This window comes from Bactrocera oleae, chromosome 4 (genome assembly GCF_042242935.1).
Source record: "Bactrocera oleae isolate idBacOlea1 chromosome 4, idBacOlea1, whole genome shotgun sequence".
In the NCBI taxonomy this organism is placed as follows: Eukaryota; Metazoa; Arthropoda; class Insecta; order Diptera; family Tephritidae; genus Bactrocera; species Bactrocera oleae.
In genome coordinates this window covers 5026171-5039304 of record NC_091538.1, presented here as the reverse complement: position 1 = coordinate 5039304, position 13134 = coordinate 5026171, and positions in this window count along the sequence as shown.

Below are 13134 nucleotides of genomic sequence, written 5' to 3'. Positions count from 1 at the left end.
TTTTTGTTGCTGCACATACCCCTCCACACCCGCTGCATGCAGTTAGCGCAATATTGCAGCGTTTGCTGCTAAGCTGCATCAAGTTGCTACACATCTAGTACTGTACCTTATATGTATGTGTGGCATTGCACGCTGCGTTCAAATATCAATGAATGCATCACTTTATATTGAACTCAGTTTCGTCACTGCACGCATTCGCTCGAAATTTTTGGTTCACATGCAGTTGGATTTAGATGTTAAGTCTCAGTAAAGTTGCAATTTCGGCAACTCTTTCATTCGTCATAATAGATGTGGGATACATCCCGTGAGATGGCATGAAGAAGTATACAGACACATACAAACAAATAAGTTTAGGTTGAAAGCACACCAAGTCTGCAGAGAAAGAGGCAGATTGGTTGAATTCTGCTGCAGTGATGTTGTGTGATTTGCTTTGTTGTTGTTGCTGGCGTAAACATATGTTGCAATGCTCGGTTCTTGCTGATGACTTTATAAATCGCTGCTACTGTGCCAATTTAATATTGATGTTAAGGAAGAAAGCTTTATGAGAAAAATAGATCAAGCAAGCAACAAACATTTTAAACCAGCAGCTCCAAAACTTATACTTGACTCACAACCATGGTGTTGAGTTTCAGCTAGATTTTCTAAGGTTACCCCACCACTAAGCAATTATATCGGTTGTGAAGTTTATAGTTCTAAAAGACAATCCAACGATAGCTCATAATCATTATACGAGAAAGATATCACGATGACTTTTGATATAAGCACATTCTTACTTACCATTCTTATGAAAAGTCGTAATACTTACATGTATCTTTTAGGGCCTTCGATCTGCAATATTCGAATATTCGGAGAAAGTATGGCATCCCACTTTGAACCTTAATACAAACCTGTACTGAAAAACTACTTAAACAAAAATGCTCTGTAAAGACAACTTTCACTTCTTTGAGCGGAAACGGACCGACTTCACTTGATAACAAATATGATCTTTGGTATGCGGAGAGATCTAATTGAACTCTCTCTAACTACAAGCAGTTGACTCTCTGTGCTTTGATACCAAGTGTGTTAAAATTAAAATCTAAATAACTAGAAGCAGTTGACTCTCTGTTAATGCAGTTTGAGATCTCAGCCATCTAATACTAGAATTTTAGCGTTTGCTTTATTTTGAAAAATTATATTTTATTCTGCTTTGAAATCTTCGATTTGTTTCGGATGATGCGGAAAAATATATGCTACTGATTTCACCACTTAGCGGAGTCAACACCTACGTAACTTTTTGTAATATTTATATTGGAACATAAAATAATATTACACGAGATTTTAAAACCCAGAATCATGTGAAAGTTAGTCAGGAACACTAAGAAAAACAAAAAATAATTTCGCTGTAATCACAAAGGTATTAAACTCTTAAATCCGCTGGTATTAAAGAGTTGGTATGGCTGGAAGTGAACCCATTAGGAAAATCTGTAATATGAGAGAAAATATTTAAGTGCATGAAACAGAGCTTAGCTTGGCTCTTAAGTACTAAAAAATACTGTAATACAATATAAAGTTTAATTTTTCAATGGCAAACTCTTTCAAACTGAATTATTTATTGAAACTCGCATAATAATATAAATAAGTACAGCTATTTAGCTGAAAAGTGTTCTATGAAATATATTATATATATACTAAAAAAATATACTTCAGCTCACTTCTAGCGCCTTCCAATTCGTTTTATGAAGCTCTTTAAATTCTGCTCTGAATGCCATGAAGGCTAGAACCACATCTTATTCTTACTAGGTGGCTGTCACTAAATCGCGCTATATACATATATATATATATATATATATATATGGCATAGCACAGAAGCATATGTGTATTACAATAAATATTAGAAAAATGTTACAATAACAACAACAAAAAATAATTTGTTGTATATGACAAAAGTTTCAGCTTTTGTCGCCAAATCGAAAAACGTCTCGAAAGTTTGACGCTGCTGCTGCTGCAGTGGCAGTCGCGAAAAGTTGCAACAGCGAGCAATCGCTTGGAAATAATACAAATGCAAAAGCGCACACATTTCTGTATATAAATGCAACTATATATGTGCACATGTATATATGTGTTTCTCTTTGAGTTTGAGCGCGAATGTCAATGCCGGCGGCGAGCAACAGTGTAGTGAGCAATATTGATTGCATTTGGGTGGGTGCGTTGCCAAACAACAACATAAACACAAATATATAAGCACTTCCTAAATCTCAACAGCAACTTTTTCAAACCATTTCGTTGCCAATGCCTCGAAATGCAACAAAAACGCGCACACATATGACTAGTTATTGCTATTGATGTTTTTCTTGTTTGCTGTTTTTGTTATTTTTGTTTGACTATATTGCAACGTTACACCATGCAAGCGCAGTTCGTTGACATTATAAAACCGCCAAGCCACGCATAGTCAGAGCGCCGAAATTCACTTGAGACAAACAAGTCGTTGTAGCGCGCGAGATAGGAGTTATTGATGAAAGGCTCAATTCAGTAGCAGCTGGGGTGGAGGTTGTCTTTTGTTGAGTGAGAATATTTGTAATCTTGTGAATAGGATTAATAAACTAAGATATTTGCTGTAAGTTTATCAAAAATATAGTTACATATGAAACCAAAACACATTGAGCTTTAACTTTTTACTTGTGAGTCTCTTTGTAGATAAAAGAGTGTTATGAAAAAAAAACAGGGAAAAACGTTAACTTTAATTACACCGAAGCTATAATACCTTTCACAGCATGAAAGGGTATAAGGTATCATAAATTTCGTGAAGATATCTTTTCAAACTAAAAAGTACTCCATATAGGAATTTATTTTAGAACGGTCAGCTTGTATGGCAGCTATGTGCTATAGTCGTCCGATTTAAATAATATATCCGGAAATTGTAGCGCTGTCTCAGATAATAAGCTCTGTAAAATTATGTGAAGATATCTTGTCAAATAAAAAAGGTTTTATACAAGAGCTTGCTTTCAATCAGTCAGGTTGTATGACAGCTATATGCCAAAGCGGTCCAATATCGGCAATTTTGACAAACAAAATCTCAAAGTGAATTCAGCTATCGAGTGGCGTTCAATATATACGAATATATATTACATAATTTGGCAATTGTATTATCATATAAGTATAAGTATATGCACCACATATGAGTATCCTCTTTGCAATATTATTTTTCACCAGGGATATATTTCTATTTTTAATATTTTCATAATTTCAACAAATAGTTTTATAATTTCAACAATGACATCAATTCACCGTTTATTAAACACCATAAAATTAAATAGCCACATAATATACTTACGACCGCAACGAAACTCCCCAATGGACAATTGAACTATTAAACATTTAAATTGTGGCGAAGCGGTGCCACGCAAAAACAACAATAAAGTAAAAAACTATTGTTGACGCACAGCGCTTTAACTGACACGTGCAAACACATATAAATATGTATGCGTGTGGGCAGGTGACTGGCGAGTAATATGTGGCGCTGTTGACGAGTTGGAGCGAAGGGAATTGAGACCCACTTGCATATGCCGCCACTAGTGTATGTATGTCGGTGTATATGTGTATATGTGTAGGTACGTATGTACGTATATGGGAGTTGCACTTCATTAAAACGCACTTTATATTAAAATAGCCAACTGTAGGCGAAGGAATATTTACAATGAATGTGTGCATTTAAAATTGATTACAATGTTGTATGAAATATTAACAAGTTGCACGCACTGTGCTGTTCAAAATATGGCAACAACATGCTGTAATAACAACAAAAAGTTGTAGTAGTGGTAAATATAAAGTTATAAATGAGAAATTGGCAGCATTGTCAATGTACTAAGTTGTAAGTAGAAAACAACAAAAGCGCGATAATTAAAGTAGAGAGTGTTCTCAGATGTGTCAAGGAAAGAACATGTCCTAAAATATATTATTTTAACAAAATACTACTATTTTAACTAATTAAATATTGTCTAATATCTTGTTTTGTATTAAAAATTGTTGAAGTGGATTTCAACTAATTATTAAATTAATTTTATTAATTATTTTTATTTTTGTTTTTATTCCATATATAATACATCAAACATTTCTCAAATATCTCTTATTTGCTACTAATATAAAAATGCTGTGTTTATTTTCTGTTTTATTTTTATGCATACAATTTGTAAAGAGGTGGTAACCTCTCTCAAAAATATATTTAACTTAAATCATTCTTAGTACAGTTTAGTTTGATGCCCATATCGTAATATACTTATGTATGTATATCATGCAGTTCATATTTTTATTTAATAGAGAAAACAAAACAGCTGGCAACCCATAACATAAATATTTTGAGTTGTAAGCTACTTAAAACAACTTTTATTTCGAAGTCATCTTATAGTAATAACTTCATCATATCAATTTTCTTAAATTTAAAATTTTAAACAAGTGGCAACACTCTGCAAAAATTATTTCCAGCTGCATATTTTCTTAAACTTCTAAAGAACGTAGGTTTTTTTTTATCATTTTACAATTTTTTTACACACAATTTTCGCAAAGCTGGCAACTTTTATTTAATTTTAAGCAATCCGATTGTTGAACAATGAACAATCCGCACAAAAAAGTAAACCAAATTCGTCCAGCTTACAGTATAGTGACTCCGCTTGTATACTCCGCAAATACTTATTTGAACTTTACATTATTCGCACTTTTAATCCGCACACCTTTCAGCTGCATAATTACATGTCGCATATGCTGATTAAATGCTGAAATCCAATTTATATGCATGAAAATTTTAAATTAGCCTCAACGTCACTCATATGTTAGTTACTGACGAAGACGCTAAGTGGCATCCAACAATAAAGTGGCACATAAAGTCATGAAGGAATAGGAAGCAGCATATATTATTTCACATACACACACTCACACGGCTGCCGAAAAATCAGTGCGTAGCAGCAGAAGCGGCGGCATCATTAAAAAGTTGCATCATTAAAATTTAATTTCAATATTATTCATACGCCATGGCGACACTCAATAAAAACAGCTTTGGAGCTCACCGCCACGTGCATATTTTCAACTGCGTTTATTATTTAATATTCCGCTGTTGTTGCTGCTGTTGTTAACGGCGGTTATAGTGCATTGTTTGTTATGGCATATTTCAAAAATTCAACTTTTTATTGTTGTTGCTGTACGTAAACTCTTGCTGTCGTTGGAACATACGATTTGTGTTTTTTTGGACTGACAGAATAGTTGCTGATCTGATAACTGCCAGTTGCCTGATGCGAATGTTGCCACAGCGACTGAGTGCTACGTTTAAAAAGTATAAAATAACTAGCTTTAAATTAGGATGAGAACATGTTGTATAGTGCGCTATAAAAATACACGTACAAAATTTTCTGGTAAGAAATATGTTAAAAAAATATGAAATACGTAATTTTTAAATAATGTTATGTTATTAAATTTTAAACTAAATTTAATTTTAAAAAATTATATAAGTATAATTAAAATGCAATCTAAATTTTCAGTAGGGAAAATAGAAAAAAAAATGTTATATACGATATTTGTAAGCAAAAAAGTAATATTATTAATTTTATTGAAACTTAATTTTTTTAAATTAATTAATTAAAATTAAAAAAACTTAATTTAAAAATTCGAACAAAATTTATAGTGGGGGAAATAATAAAAAAATATTAAATACGATATTTGTGAGCAATAAAGCCAAAATTATTAATTTTCATTTAAATTTGATTTTTAAAAATTAATTAATTTTAATAATTAATAAATTCAACCAAAATTTAAAGTGGCGTAAATGGTAAAAGATATTAAATACGATATTTTTGAGCAATATTGTTAGTTATAATTTTTTTTAATATATAAATATTAATTAATTGTAATTTTGAAAATTAATTAATTTTAATTAACAATAATTAATTACTACAATAGTTTTTAATATCAAAGTAAATATAATTTTTGATAATTAATTGAATATAAAAAAAAATAATAGTTATATATAATATAATTAGCAAATACTAATTATTTTTCTTAATTTCTGTACCTTCAATTTCAATAAATATTTGAAATTAAGTAGTAAAAACATTTTTTCGGTCACTGTGAATACCAACTATGCACCACCAGCTAGTTATCGTTAATACTAGATGTTCGGTCAGTTTTAATTACGCAGTTAATTGCATGCGGCTTTTATTGACACAAGTATGCGCACATTTAAAACAACACTGTCCTCATATACCTATGTATATATTTACATATACATATATACCCCTATATACATAATCGCTTGTCAATAATTGCATATCTGCCACGCCAGTTAATACTTTTTCTTTTTTAAATTATTTAATTTTTTCAACAAATAACGTGTGATTTACATTACAGCACCGCTGACAATTGAATACTATTATTTACACATACACATATGTCAAAAGTGACAATTTGGCATTTTATGCATGATGTTATTTTGTAAAATGTCAGCAAGGGAATTTAAGTGAGCAATGTTGGAATTTTTCATATGACTTTGTTGTAAAATGTTACAAAAACAAAACAAAATAATTTTTATGCCAATAAAAGGTGAGCACAAGTATGAGTCGCTCGATAATTATGACAGGTATACGCATTTTGAATGAATATATAAACATGCGGGTAAAAAATCATAACGATTCATACAATGAAGCTACATTTACATTGGATTTGACTTTATAATATATATGCTGTGTAACAGATACCTATATGATGGTATGCCCGTTAATTCACTCGTAAATTTTTGTCTGATGCGCTGCTAAGTTTCAGTTATTGCCCTAAAAAAATGTATCCTACTTAAACAAGTTCTTTATTTTCAATTTGCATTTATTTGTTGAAGATATTTAAAATTATTTTTTTATTTATAATTCATATATTTTTTTTAAATTTTCACGCTTTCTTCTTTTGGTGATTGATTTATATCAAATCTGCTTTCCAACCTTCCATCCTTTTAATTTTTCTTTGTGTTGCACAAAAAATTTTTTGTTTGCAAATAACAACTTGAGTCTTAGAACCCGCAAAGTTCTTAAAACTTGCCACACGTGTGCATATGAGTACAAATTTACAGAGCTTTTCCTTTATAAGTGTTTAATGGCTTGTAAAGGTTAAATTTCTGGCTATCGATTACGAAAACTCTATACCACACAAACTACGAATACAAAGTATTGTGCATACAAAAGCAACTCAACAAATGGAAAAAACAAAAACATTTCAGACTCAACTAACGAGTTTTAAGTGAAATGCTTGGCGTTAAAAGCTAAATTTCGAGAAAAAAAAATCTATAGAAAGGCAGAGAGTGATTTTTTTTTTACTTGAAGTAATAAGTAAAAGATTACACAGTATTGTAGAAACAAACTTTCCTAAACACATGCTGTAGTTTTTAATACTGATATCTGGATGCGTCATATTTCAAAGCATACTTTTAAGCGCCATACGATTTGTGCTATATATTCAGTTAAACAATCCGTAAATACTGAATTTTTGTTTGAATTAATAGCAATATAAAAAAACCTTCTCACAGTAAGTAAGTAAGATAATTACTATTAAGAATACTACTAAGAATATTATCAAGAGCAATTCTAAGAGATTATGATTTATTATATTCTAAACAAATATATTTTTCTACGAAAAAGCCTCAACACACAAATTAGCAACGATTAAAATGAACTTTTCTTAATTCACAAAACCAAAATTGTTTTTTTACTATGAATATTTTTAGTACACTTTAGCCATAATGCTGTAAAAGGACACTTGAAAGTGAATAATACTTCTTTTTCCCCCTCAGCCATGTAACAGCTTGTTTTCACAACAAATTGAGTCAAGTTAAGTAAAAACGAAATTCTTGTGAATTACTCACGCTTGAAATGCACGTATTCATGCAAAGTTTTCAGACTATTTCCACTCACTTAACACTTAAGGGCATATCGACTTAAACAAAATAACAATTACAATATACATGCAAGACACAAGTCTGCGAATACATAGCAGTCTGCTTTTGTATATATTTGTATGTATTGCATGTGGAAATATTTTCAGTAAAAATATTCGGCTATTAAGCACTCACATAGAAAAGCCGCAAAACAAAAAGGTTCGCTGCAAAAAGGACATTCTATGGCAAATATTTGAGAAAGACCTTGGCAAATGGACGTGCGTGGTGAAATTAAAATATACAAAGGCTGAGTTAACTAAAACATATGTGCGTAATACTGATATATGTATGTTTCTATATATTATATTATAGCAGACACTTGGGTACAAATGTTTTTTTGCACTTAAGAATGTTATGTAAGCAGCTAAAAGGCATATATAGTCAGCTCAAATAAGCATAAGAAACCTAGACGAAAATTACAATATTGATTGTGAATTTTTTTTTTGATAAATATTACATATTTACAAATATTTATATATTAATAGAAGCCAATATGCGGTTACACACAAGAATTTATCTCGATATTTTCAACAAAGTAAAATTTATCTCACTTTTGTTTTCATAAAGTAGTAAAAGATATTTATTATACATATCAATTGCTAAATTGTGGTATGGGTTAACTCAAGAAAACTTATTTTGAACTATGTAGAATGTTTTTTATAGTTTTTTTCTAAAAACTGTATTATATATATTTATAGTTTATATTTATTTTTTATTTTTAATAGGTATTATAATTTGCCTTTCACAGCCGCCAAGTAATTTGCCCGGAACGTTTGATGATAACAATAACCACATGTGCATATTAATTGCCATATTTTCATATCTTTATTGCTTTTATTACCCATTACGCACATTAGCTCCTAAAACTTAAAACTTTGCCTAAATAGATATACATTGACCACATTGACCTTAGTAGGTATAGCTAAGAAGTCAAGTAGGAAGTTATTGCTGCACGAGTGTAGGCGTCTGAATAGAAAATAAGTAATGTTGGTGTCGTCGCATGAAAATTTTTAATATTAATAAATCATATCAAACCATTTCACACAAATTATCAAGCGTTTTATGTGAACCAAGTAAAATCTTCTTTTCTTGATTATTTGCAAAACTTTGGCGCATATGTTAATATCTATCATAATATACCACATCGCCCTTACCATTTACATTATGTCATATCACTTAATCTTAAATCACATGATAGCATAACAAATTGTATTACATCACATGATGTATCTTATAATATTGTATATCATTTCACCTCATATTTAATGGTAATACCTCAAATTATGCCATACGATCATAAATATCACCATCACCATTTACATCATAACATATCAAATTATACCACATCAGATATAAACCCATCATTTCATCTCAGATTATATCATTTCACATCACATATCGCTTCATATTACGTCGCACCATATCATATCATTAAATCATACCACAAAATCATAAAATACGACATCATACCGTCGTCTATACCATTTTTATCATGTATCACACAATATTAGATCATATGATGTCATATCAATTTATTATTAAATTTATATTACAATACATCATGTCCCATCATATCATCAAATCATGCTGCACCATCGTAAAACATCACACCTTACCGTACCACATAAAGATATCTCATATCAAATTAAATCTATAAATATAAATATTTTTAAAATGACATCAACTGTGTACAAATTAAAAATTATAAAAAATTCATTTGAGCACCAGCTAAAAAGTGAGTTTATTCAAATGTTCTAAAATTAGACATCAGTTTTTCTACATCACACCAATACTTAATGTAAAATGTATCACGGCTTCAATTGATATTATTTAATTATATATTATATCAGATGAGAACTTTGAATGTGCTTTTTACTACACCAATTAGAATACCATTACTAAGTCACCATAATTAAGTCACATCATATAATGCGTAGGGAATCTGGTTACATATAGGAAAGCGCCATAACCGTTATTTTATGCTTTTAAATGTGATTAATAATTTTCATAAGATTTAAATGCATTAATTAATATAATCAAATTTAAAGAAAACAAGCATTTTTGCACATCACATCGCTTCAAAATTTGACTAAGCTTCTAGTACTATCTAAGCATAAAAATAAGTCAAGTGAAGTGGAACAGAAAGTCAAATTCATTCTCTCTTACTTATTACCTCCGCCAAAGCTAAATATGCATTTTGCTTTCAATGCGCTTTAAAGAAATAAAATACAAGTTTTATGCGCATTTATACAAGTATATGCTATATCTACGCCTTTTAACCCTATAACGGCAAACTTAAACTACAAACACACTTGAAGCACTTTTGCATATAAATGTGTATATATGTATTAATAGCTATGCATATACAAAAATGTACCTACAAACTGCATACTTGTATTAAAGCAAGCACTCACACACATACGTGCATAGGTGGATATTTACACATGTAGCTGTAGTGTTTATAGCTACAACCTATCTGGCGCTGCAATAGAATATTCAAAGTGCAAAGTACAGACATTTTCAAAGTAATTTTATTGAAATTATTTAACTTTTCATAAGAGTACACACAAGTTGCCCATACTAGCACAGCTCACAGCGCCTTACCAACTACTTGTATGCATGTATAGGTTAGTGTGTTGGATTTTAAGTTTTTCTGTTTGTAAACAAGTTTGCGAAAATTCTGCAGACATATCAACAGCATACAGTAGGTGTGCGTGTATATGTATAAGTGTATGTGGCTAGTAAGCGACTTGCTCTCGGCTGTTTGCTGCTAAGCATCTCTTTAATCCACTTTTTGCTGCATACTTTTATGGGCGTATGAGATTTCTTGTTTACATGTTGTTCGGTTAGGTTGGCAAGTCGGCATGAGGCCACAAGCTGCTGAATGGATTTTAATGTGTACAATTGTGTGTGGTTATATGTATATATGCAAATTTATAGATGAGAAAATTGTTTAATTTAAAAGTGTTAATTTCTGTTTTCTGCTGGTATCAAAAAGCGGTAAGAGCCAGCTTCAACTACAGTGTGTAATTCCACATTTTAGAAATCTAAATAAATATGTACAAAAAATTTATATTCTACCCCTTATTTCTCTGGAAATTTTTATTTTATTTTATTGAAAAAAATCGAAATTTAACCCACTGACTGCCATTTTTTGTATAAACTAACACATATAAATTGCATGAGTAACGCTAAACACCTTTCCAATATATAATAACCTGCGCACTTCCAATCATTTTTCTTTGACAATTGCAAGGAAAACTTTCTAGGCTGCGCTCAAATGGTCGAGCAAATTCCTTTTAAACTCGAAACCAAAAAAAAAAAAAACAAAAAATAACATGAACAAATTGCAGCAGTCAAACCAATCAGGCGTGTCATATTAAAGTGAAGCGAACAGAAAAAAAAGGTGTTCTACAAAAAGCGAAGGCAAAGCAATGCAAGCAAAAGTTTACGCTATTCTTCCAGAAGCAGCATGTGGTTTTCTAATTATGAAATACTTGTGCGCCAAAGAAGCATAGGCTTCCCGTAAAGGATTAAAGCGAAAGTTCTCGGCATTGAGCTGACAGCAGCATGCAGCAGGCTAACGGCATGCGTTAGTAGCACAGCAGTTTGAGCGAACTGCCTGTAAGAAAGCCAATCACTTGTCTGAAGTTGAGAATTTCACTTGAATTTGCGGGCAGCTCTGGCACCTTTGATGGCTTCAATCGCTGTTTGCTAGCTTGTTGTTTACTTGGCAAAATGCTTTGCTGTAAGTGTAAGCGTTGCAAATACACATGTTTTGTTTGAAGCTTTACAGCGTCAACTTAATTGTTGTCAACATTGCGACATTGACGCTTTCAAAATCAATCATTATTGTTAAATTATTTTTTGATACTCTCTGGTGAGTAAAAAGTAATCATGTTTGGTTTTTATTGTATATTGTATGTCTTTTTGATATCTAATTTTATCTCTCATTAGCTTAAGCCAGATTATCGCCATGAAAGGATAAGTTTTGGCACAAGATGTTTTTCTTTCTCAACATAGACGCATAACTTCTTTAATCTGTCTGAAAAATCTGTTTATTAAAGATCTCCAAAGTAGGCAAAACTGCTCATTTGTCCCAAATTTCTATTTCAAATAGATCAAATCAGCCAAATAATCTGGCATAGTAGAGTCCAGTCTCATTTTTTTAAATAGTTGATGTACATCATACCTTGTGAATCCAGAAAACGGTTAATAGGACATTTTTCATAGCACTTATGCGGCTGGGAGATCCTTCTCACCTAAAATAAATTGCAAATGGTCATCCTCAGGAAGTTTTTTCTTTCTCTAGTTGTTGGTATTGTCACTACTTATTGTCCACACGCTGAAGTTAAAAATCTTACCAGATCTCCGTTACAGAAACAACTTGGAAGAAACATTTCAGCATTCCCGTCTTTGCGAGATCAAGGTTAAAACATTTCAGATCTTATGAATGTAAGGCGCGATGCTCATCTTTTGGATCAGTAATAGAAGTTAACCTAAAATAACGCTTTTTTCAACACAAAAATATAATAATTTTTGGATTGATTGTTTCGTTTCGATTATTTCTGCTCGTGATCATTACCTCGAATTATGTATTGTGTGTTTTATGGTTACCGTAATGTTTGCAGAACTTTGTTCTTATTTATGCAACACGCCTTTTCAGTGGTAGTCTATTAAAAAAATAATAAAAATATTGTTGTCATAAAACAAAAAAATCCTAAAAATAGTAATTCAACAATTTACAAAACTTTAAATTGATAATTTTTAATTTGAACGTTGAATGGTAAAAATTAATGAGTTGGGAAAATGTAATAAAATATAAGTTTATATTTGATTTTTATACACTTTTATTTTTAAAAAACTAGATTTTTTTAAAAAAGTTTGCTAAAAAAAATCTATGTTTAACAATTTAGATATCTTAAAACTATTTAATTTGAAACTTATAAAACTACTACATTAATTTTTGTTCATGAAAAAAAACTTTGCAAAATTGCAAAATTACAACAATTTTTTTTTAATATTTCAAAATGGAAAATTTTTTAATAAAAAGTTAGGAAAAGTTTTAAAAATTAAGACCAATTTCAGTTAAAAACTAATAAATATCAATACAAATATACAACATGTCTGCAAAAAAATCTTTAAAAATCTAATAAAATTCTAGAATTTATTTTAAAGCGCTGCGCTCACACTCT